The sequence below is a fragment of the Zingiber officinale genome, chromosome 10A (genome assembly GCF_018446385.1).
Source record: "Zingiber officinale cultivar Zhangliang chromosome 10A, Zo_v1.1, whole genome shotgun sequence".
Lineage (NCBI taxonomy): Eukaryota > Viridiplantae > Streptophyta > Magnoliopsida > Zingiberales > Zingiberaceae > Zingiber > Zingiber officinale.
The window spans coordinates 22,196,516-22,205,716 of NC_056004.1; the positions used below are offsets into that span (position 1 = coordinate 22,196,516).

Below are 9,201 nucleotides of genomic sequence, written 5' to 3' on the forward strand. Positions count from 1 at the left end.
ATCCATGTTCATTGCATATCTATAAAAACTAAAACTATATATTGAACACATGCTATTCAAGTTCATTGCATATATATACAGAAAACTAAGCAAAGCAATAAGAAAATATGCTTGTCTAACCGCAATAAGAAAATATGCTTGTCTAATAGCAATGGAAGCTACTGGTGAAGTAAACAAAACATGTTTCAAAATCAAGCAAAACTGAAAGTCATGTTCTTCTTCTCTTGTTCATAATATAGGCAAATATTGATTGACTTTGCATGACCCCTTGGACTTATTCCGTATACAAATCACACACGTGCTTGGAATTAATGACTTAAATGTTAAACAAGGAAGTATCCACCTCAGTAAACAAAACAAACTGATCATTGCTCATTAAGGTTGATACGGATCAAAGAAGATTCCAAGTTTTCAATATTAAAGCACTCTTCATAAACCAAAACTAGAATGCTGGCCTCAAACAAAATCAGATATTTAAATACTATCATAACAATTACTATTTCAATCAGTAAATACCATATTCCTTATAAACCTTTTAATTGAATCCAAACAGAGACATTATAACATCTTATAACCCTTTTAGCCATGGTTATCACCTTGAGGTTTGAGTTAATTTATATGCTCAGTTGCGAACTCTGTAGTTCAATCCTTAACTTGAGAATTGTACCAATGGTTCTCACAAGAAGGAATACATGATAGTACAAAATTGAGTAAACACTTAACCTTAAAATGCTATAGGATATTTCTATTTTTTTCTTCCTAATGATCTTATCACCGTTGCCATCACGTTTCTAAACTCTCCATAGCCATCAATTTCATTATAAGCATCCTGATGGTATTCAACAGAATCTAGCCAGCATTACCAACATCAAGGGAGACATTTATTCCATTATTATCACAAAGCATGAAACTAAGTAGCATAGAATCCGATCAAAAACGCCAAGCACCCTCAAGCTGTCCAAAAGCTTTCGGGAACAAGGAAAAAGAACAAGGAATAAATCTCGGAGCTATCCTACTGCAGGTGAGGAAGCACTTACCTCACGTTCTCGGACTTACAACTGGAGAAGAGGACTCTAAAGCTTCTAGGGTTCGGAGGATGTGAAGATCTCTGCGATCCCTTCCTATCCGCGTGTTCTCCTTGACGAGGAGACCACGAATCCGTGAACGGCTTCTGAAAAGAAGCCCTTGCCGGCCGCCGGAGAGGAACCCTAGGTCGGCTTCACCTTCCGCCTGATCTGCCGCCGTCGCACGCGAGAGGTGAGGAGAGGAAAAGAAATTTTAGGTTTTCCGAAAATCACTTTAGTCCTCACTTTATAACTAGGGTTATTTTTGGTTCCAACTATAGCTTAAATGGAATTTTTCTCCTTCTTTAATAACAAACAATCACTAGCACACTTGGTCAGCCCGGCTTTAACCAAATCAGAGATCTTGGCTTCGATTCCTCAGCCGCGCACTTTTATTTCCAATTTATTTTACTGTTCCTAACTACTACTTAAATATATATCGCTCCATATATGATTAACAAATCGAGCGCAGCTCGGTTGGTTGGGCCGGTTTTGCTTGGGCCAGGGGTGCTGGGTTCGAAACCCAGCTTCTACAACCCTTTTTTTTTATTTTAGTTTATTTTTAAAACTTATTCTCCTTGGTAAAAATACCAAACGGACTCCAAAATTTGCATAAAAATACTCTAAAAATTCCTAAAAATTTCTAGAATATTTTAAAAGTATTTCCAAATATTTTTATGGATTTTTAGAACTTGAAATAGGGAAAATTGGGTCGTTACATCATAACACCGTGAATTTTGTATGCCACGTTAGTGTGGACGTATACAAATTCAACATTTGTAAAAGGAGGGTTTTAACCCATTAATTTTATTATCTTGTCAACCTAACTTTTGACAAATAAAATTAATAGTTGGTATTATTTGGTCACACAAATAATAGCAGTGACTCCGTTGGGGAGGATACTATTAGATGTGTCTAAGTGTATACCATTACTTGACACTAAGTCCATTAATAAGATTATGCCCCTTCCGTTGGGGAAGATCACACGCTCTTAATTAACTTCCTATAGTCATCCAAAAATGGAAGTCTGTTCTAGTGATCCGCAAACAAGCTCATCCGTTATGGAGGAAGGCACTCAGAGCCAACGCGCAAGCTTGTTTGCATCACTTACAAACCAGTAATGGAGACCATGAGATTTACTTAAAAATCCCTCTCCCACTTAGTTATTTATAAATGAGGAATTTTAACTATGCTAGCCTACTTAACTTGTAAACTAACATGCACACATAGCACAATATAAAAGCAATAAATAGAAAATCTAATTTTCAACTATTATGGCTTTTATCTCTAGTTGTCCTCCGTGTGTTGTCATCCCAAGCTGCTGCCATATTTGGCCACCGCTATCGGGTCTAGCTGTCGCATCCATCTTGCTCCTAGTTCCGCCTTTGGTCCTTAGAAGGTTCCACGCTTTGCAAGATTCGATCCGTGACATAAATAGAATTTTACATTTTTGATCCTATATTCCATAAAAGGAATGTACATGTATCTAGATCAAAAATAAAATCCTAATAAAACTAAATACAGCTCCTGCTGTATTTTAATACAATCATGCACACACATATAAATGCCCTTGACATGTCCAAGGGTCCAATCACACACATAATAACTAAAAGCCATAATAGTTGGATCCTGCATCCACAAAGTTAGCACATCCTACTATTAACCTGCCTAAATTATATATGACATGTGCATAATTAACCTAATACCAAATACACAGAGGCAAAACCCTAGCTCTGATACCAATTGTTGGTTGCTACTCGGAAAACCTATAGGTTCCACTGTACAAAAATTTTATACAAAGGTCTAAACCTTTTCCTAGCTACCATGTGTTCTTTTAAATTAAATTTTGGATCGCCTGCGGAACTTAACACGTTTGATCCAAAACTTAATCTATTTGTTCTTTTAGGTTTTGACTTGGATCTCCTGCGGAACTTAACACGTTCAACCCAAGTCTCCTTAAGTTATTAATTCCATTAAATATTAATTTCCATAATTGGTTCCCAGTACTGACGTGGCGAGGCACATGGCCTTCTTGGATATGGGAGCAACCACCACCGACTAGACAAAACCTTTTATAGAAAGCTAATATTTAATTTCCTAAAATAACTTTAGGTTAACCAAAGAGAACAATCAAATCACAAGGAAAAGGAAAACAAAAGAACACAATATCGAAAAACATATTCGAAATTCTAGAACGTAAGCCTCTTGTATTTGGTATTATTTCCATAAATAACTAGCATGATGCGGAAAGAAAAATTACTAGTTATACCTTGTAGAAAAACCTCTTGATCTTCTACCGTATTCCTCTTCTAACCTCGGACGTTGTGTGGGCAACGATCTTCCGAGACGAGAAACCACCAATCACCTTCTTCTCCTCCTAGCTAGGTTCGGCCAACAAAGAGGAAGCTTCACCAAGGAAGAAAATCAAAACACTAACCAAGCTCCAAGAGATGCTAGCTTTCTCTCCTTCTTCTTCTTCTTCTCCGAGTAGTATCCGGCCACCACAAGAGCTCCAATGGAAGAGAAGGGTTCGGCCACCACAAGAGGAAGAGAGGGAGAGGATGGCCGGCCACACCAAGGAACAAAAGAGGGAGAGAAATAATAGATGTTGTGTCTCATGAAGGCACCCTCACCCCTTCTTTTATATTCCTTGGCCTAGGCAAATTAGGAAATTTAATTACAATAAAATTTCCTCAATTTCCTTGACATGATTTAATTGAGAAAAATAAAATAAAATTTCCCAATTAAATCTACATTGGCCGGCCACATCATTGGAGAACAAATTGGTCAAGTTTCAATCAACAATTAAAACTTCCTAATTTGTTTCCGGAAATTTTAAAAAATAAAATTTCTCTTTAAAAATCTCTACATGGTTAATAAAAGAAATTTCTATAATTTTAATTTTATCAACATGTGAATAATTTTTAAAGAGAAAATAAAATATCTCACCAATCTACAAATAAGGAAAGAGATCTAATCTCTTCCTTTAATCTTTTGTAAATTTTACAAGAGAGATAATTTAATTTTAATTCTCTTTAATAAATTATTTCTTCCACATAATAAAAATTAAAATTAAAATTCTTTTTAATTTATTTTGGCCGGCCCCACTAGCTTGGGTTCAAGCTAGGGCCGGCCACCCAATCTTATACCTAGGCCGGCCCTAGCTTGTTTCCCAAGCTAGCTTGGCTGGCCCCTATTGGGTGGGTATAGGTGGGTATAGAACTCTACAAATAAGAGGCTACGATAGGGACCGAGAGGAGGAATTGGTTTTGGTCTCCCGATAAAATTAAGCATCCCGTGTTCGCCCCGAACACACAACTTAATTTTATCAATGATAATTCATTCCACTAGAGAAGTATCATTGAACTACCGCACCAATCCCAAATACATTTTTGGGCTCCTTCTTATTATGAGTGTGTTAGTCTCCCTGTGTTTAAGATATCGAATGTCCATTAATTATATGAGTTACTGACAACTCATTTAATTAATATCTAAGTCCAAGAGTAGTACCACTCAACCTTATCGTCATGTCGGACTAAGTCCACCTGCAGGGTTTAACATGACAATCCTTATGAGCTCCTCTTGGGGACATTATCAACCTAGTATCTCTAGGACACTGTTTCCTTCTATAATCAACAACACACACTATAAGTGATACCATTTCCCAACTTATCGAGTTTATTGATTCATCGAACTAAATCTCACCCATTGATAAATTAAAGAAATAAATATCAAATATATGTGCTTGTTATTATATTAGGATTAAGAGCACACACTTCCATAATAACTGAGGTCTTTGTTCCTTTATAAAGTCAGTATAAAAGAAACGACCTCAAATGGTCCTACTCAATACACTCTGAGTGTACTAGTGTAATTATATAGTCAAGATAAACTAATACCTAATTACACTACGACCTTCTAATGGTTTGTTCCTTTCTATTTTAGTCGTGAGCAACTGTTTATAATTTATAAGGTACTGATAACATCATCTTCTGCATGTGACACCACAAACTATGTTATCTACAATATAAATTATATGAACAACTACAAACAAATGTAGATAATTTGACCAAATGTGATTCTTTATTCAAAACAAATGTTTACAAAAGCTTAGGCTTTCAGTATACACTCCAACATTTAGAAGCTAGTAGTACTTATGTTACTTAACTGCATGTTATGATGTCACTCACCGTAAGAACCAAGTTAGTGGAAAAATTCTGCATCTAAGTTTAGAAAATTTTATGTACTACTATCATTAGCATAAGCAACACTGGGTAAATAAAGTTCATAGATAAGTATCTTTCACCCGAGAGAGCACTAGGAGGGTGGGCGTTACAAGTTGGTATCAGAGCGGTTCCCATTCTCTAGCATCACACACATCAGCATCAGCCTTAGCCGTCTTCAAGTAAGAATGTATTTATACTTTCTTTTAAGCTTTTCCTTTAGTGCTTGCAATATAGAGAAATGTTTAGAAGTACATGATCATATGTGTTTAAAGTCAAGAATCATGCTTAAGTAAGATATATCTAGAAAGCATAGTGATGATTTCAAGTTTTCCCTCTGTATGATTAGATTGCAAGAAGAGGACGTCTCCGTACCACTCGTACTGAGAACCGAGCTCAGGAGAACGAGGATCCCAGAACAACTGAGACCAATCTTTTTGAAGTTGTTGCTCAACTCCAGAGACAAGTAGCAAAGCATCAACAAGTGATTATCAATCTGATGGCTAATCAGCAGTCAGCCCCTACCACTCCCCCAACTATAAACATGGAGACTCCAGTGATGACTGAGGTTCCACCAGCTGCCCCAGAAGTCGCCACAACTACCACCAACGCCACCACCAGAGACCGGACGTATTCATGCGATTACCAGAGATGATGCACAGTGGACCGACGGATATATTTTTCGCGATATGATTTTACTTTAGTGTTTAGTGTGAGGAGCGGAAAACACTAAGAAAAGGACATAAGGCTACCTCTGCCCTAACTGCCGCACATCATTCACTTTCTAACAATCCCTAGAGATCACCAAAATGCCGTCTCGTGCCATCTCGAGGATAAAATTAAAATTCTACTTCTCCTTTACTGAACGTCCATGCATGGCTTTCAACTGAATTTGGCCGGAAGAAAATAAAAAACTGGCAAAAGGGCAAAGCTTCTTGCATTAAACATTGAACAGGAGATTTTGGCATGTTAATTCCTGAGCCAAACCACAGGAAGGGTTTAAAAATTATCCGCAAAAGTATTAATTTAATCACATTATCTTAATAATGTAGGACATCACCCTACCATGTAGGACATCTAAATTATCTATCCATGATTAGATTCTCAATTATAACATATTTACAAAAAAAAAATTCTCTAACATTATCATTATTTCCCGCTCAATTTTTTCATGGAACTTCTGCTATGCCACACTCTAGGGTCTCGAATAGCCCAAATTTGAAATGTCAGCCCAATCTAAAAAAAGTAGACCTAATTATGGATTACATTTCACTTTTTTTTATCCGCGTTAAATTTTTCACTGATATAATGGCTTACAAGATAGTGAATTAAGCTTAATATATATTAGATTCATTCGATTAAGGATTAATTTCGAATCCTAAGGAGTCATGTATTAGCCAAATGATACAATTAAAAAAACTGTCCATATTGAAAAGGGCTACTCTTATATATATTTTTTTGAATGGAAAATTATTCCATAGCATGAATTAGGGGTGTAAATGATCTAAGTAGCTTATGAGCTATTCGAACCTCAATTCGATAAAAGCTTGTTTGAGCTCATTTAATGAAGCTCATCAAGATAAACAAACTAAGCTCAAGGTTCACAATATTCGGCTCGTTAGTTCGTAAATATGTTCGTTAAATTCATGAATCAACTTTTAAATAAAAAAAATAATAGTTTTGATATTAAATTTATACATTTCACACTTTACTTATGAAACATATAAATAAATATATTAAATTTTTTTATTAGAATAAAATTATAAATTTTAATAAGAATATTATAATTTTTTATAAATATATAATTTAATTTTAAATAAATATTTAAATTTATAATTTATATTTATTAAGCTCGTTTAGGCTCGATAAAAATTGGTGAAACATGAATATATTCGTTAAATAAATTTCGAGCTCGACTCAATTATAAACTGTTAAGACCCTTGGTAGTCGGCTTGAGGGAGTGAATTGCCCAAAAAAAATAAAATATCTTCTCGATCTTTCAACTCAGATTAGTAGCACACTTATATAAAGAAATTGGGCAAATAATTAAATAAAAGGCACAAAGGAATTACTTAGTTACAACCTAGGTGATTGTTAATCCAAGACAAAATAAAGCGCTGAAAAGATCTCCTTCGTGTAGGCGGAGACGCCTATTACACTCATTAAAAGTTCATAAATGTGATAGGAAATGAATACTAGAGTTGATATTTATTTCCTACCTTCAGGAGCCTTTTTATAACTCCTGGAAAATCCTATCCATAGGTGGAAGGCGCCTACAGCGAGGCGTCAAAGGATAAAGTTTTATCCTTTGGCAACGGCTAACTTTGTTTAGTTGAAGGCGCCTTCCATAGGGCTAGAAGGCACCTTCATACTATTCATCGAAGGTGCCTTCCACAGTGAAGGTGCGGAGGCGCGCGGAGGCGCCTTCGGCAGTATTTCCAGCCTTGTTTTTTCTCTTCTGCTGCTCCGACTACTTGGGTGATCGCGGCCATCCGGGATAGGGCTCACCTGAACCTATTTTCCAGCCTTCTCTTCGAGCAGGCTTCTGCTCCGGCTTCTCGTCCCTCAGAACGTCGCGCACGTCCTTCTCGTCCACCGTCGTACTCTTCTACTGAACTTCGTCCCTCGGATGCACCGACCCCGTCAGCTGCCTTCCCGTGACATCCTTCTCGCTAGATGCGTCTTCTGCTCAACTTCTTGTATTCCTGAGCTCTTGCACACTTAGACACAAGGATCAAACACAACAGGACCTAACTTAACCTGGTTGATCACATTAAAATCACCACGAGATTCCAACTGTTGGAGTGTATACTGAAAGCCTAAGCTTTTGTAAACATTTGTTTTGAATAAAGAATTACATTTGGTCAAATTATCTACATTTGTTTGTAGTTGTTCATATAATTTATATTGTAGATAACATAGTATGTGGTGTCACATGCAGAAGATGATGTTATCAGTACCTTATAAATTATAAACAGTAGCTCACGACTAAAATGGAAAGGAACAAACCATTAGAAGGTCGTAGTGTAATTAGGTATTAGTTTATCTTGACTATATAATTACACTAGTACACTCAGAGTGTATTGAGTAGGACCATTTGAGGTCGTTTCTTTTATACTGGCTTTATAAAGGAACAAAGACCTCAGTTATTATGGAAGTGTGTTCTCTTAATCCTAATATAATAACAAACACATATATTTGATATTTATTTCTTTAATTTATCGATGGGTGAGATTTAGTTCGATGAATCAATAAACCTGATAAGTTGGGAAATGGTATCACTTATAGTGTGTGTTGTTGATTATAGAAGGAAACTGTGTCCTAGAGATACTAGGTTGATAATGTCCCCAAGAGGAGCTCATAAGGATTGTCATGTTAAACCCTGCAGGTGGACTTAGTCCAACATGACGATAAGGTTGAGTGGTACTACTCTTGGACTTAGATATTTATTAAATGAGTTGTCAGTAACTCACTTAATTAGTGGACATTCGATATCTTAAACACAGGGAGACTAACACGCTCATAATAAGAAGGAGCCCAAAAATGTAATTTGGGATTGGTGCGGTAGTTCAATAATAGTTCTCTAGTGGAATGAATTATTATTGATAAAATTAAGTTGTGTGTTCGGGGCGAACATTCGGGAGACCAAAACCAATTCCTCATCTCGGTCCCTATCGTAGCCTCTTATTTATAGAGTTCTCTACCCACCTATACCCACCTTCTATACCCACCAATAGGGGGCCGGCCAAGCTAGCTTGGGAACCAAGCTAGGGCCGGCCTAGGTATAATATTGGGTGGCCGGCCCTAGCTTGAACCCAAGCTAGTGGGGGCCGGTCAAATTAAATTAAAAAGGGATTTTAATTTTAATTTTTATTATGTGGAAGAAATAATTTATTAGAGAATTAAAATTAAAA

At 36.4% G+C, this 9,201-nt stretch overlaps 1 long non-coding RNA gene across 1 annotated transcript; it reads right to left on the reverse strand.

Moving 5' to 3' along the window:
- Positions 1-743: 743 nt before the first annotated feature.
- On the reverse strand, positions 744-1,313 carry LOC122027437. The gene is made up of 2 exons (XR_006124411.1): positions 1,038-1,313; positions 744-849 (listed from the first exon to the last, which is right to left on the reverse strand). It is a non-coding gene; the product is annotated as an uncharacterized LOC122027437 (long non-coding RNA).
- Positions 1,314-9,201: the final 7,888 nt, after the last annotated feature.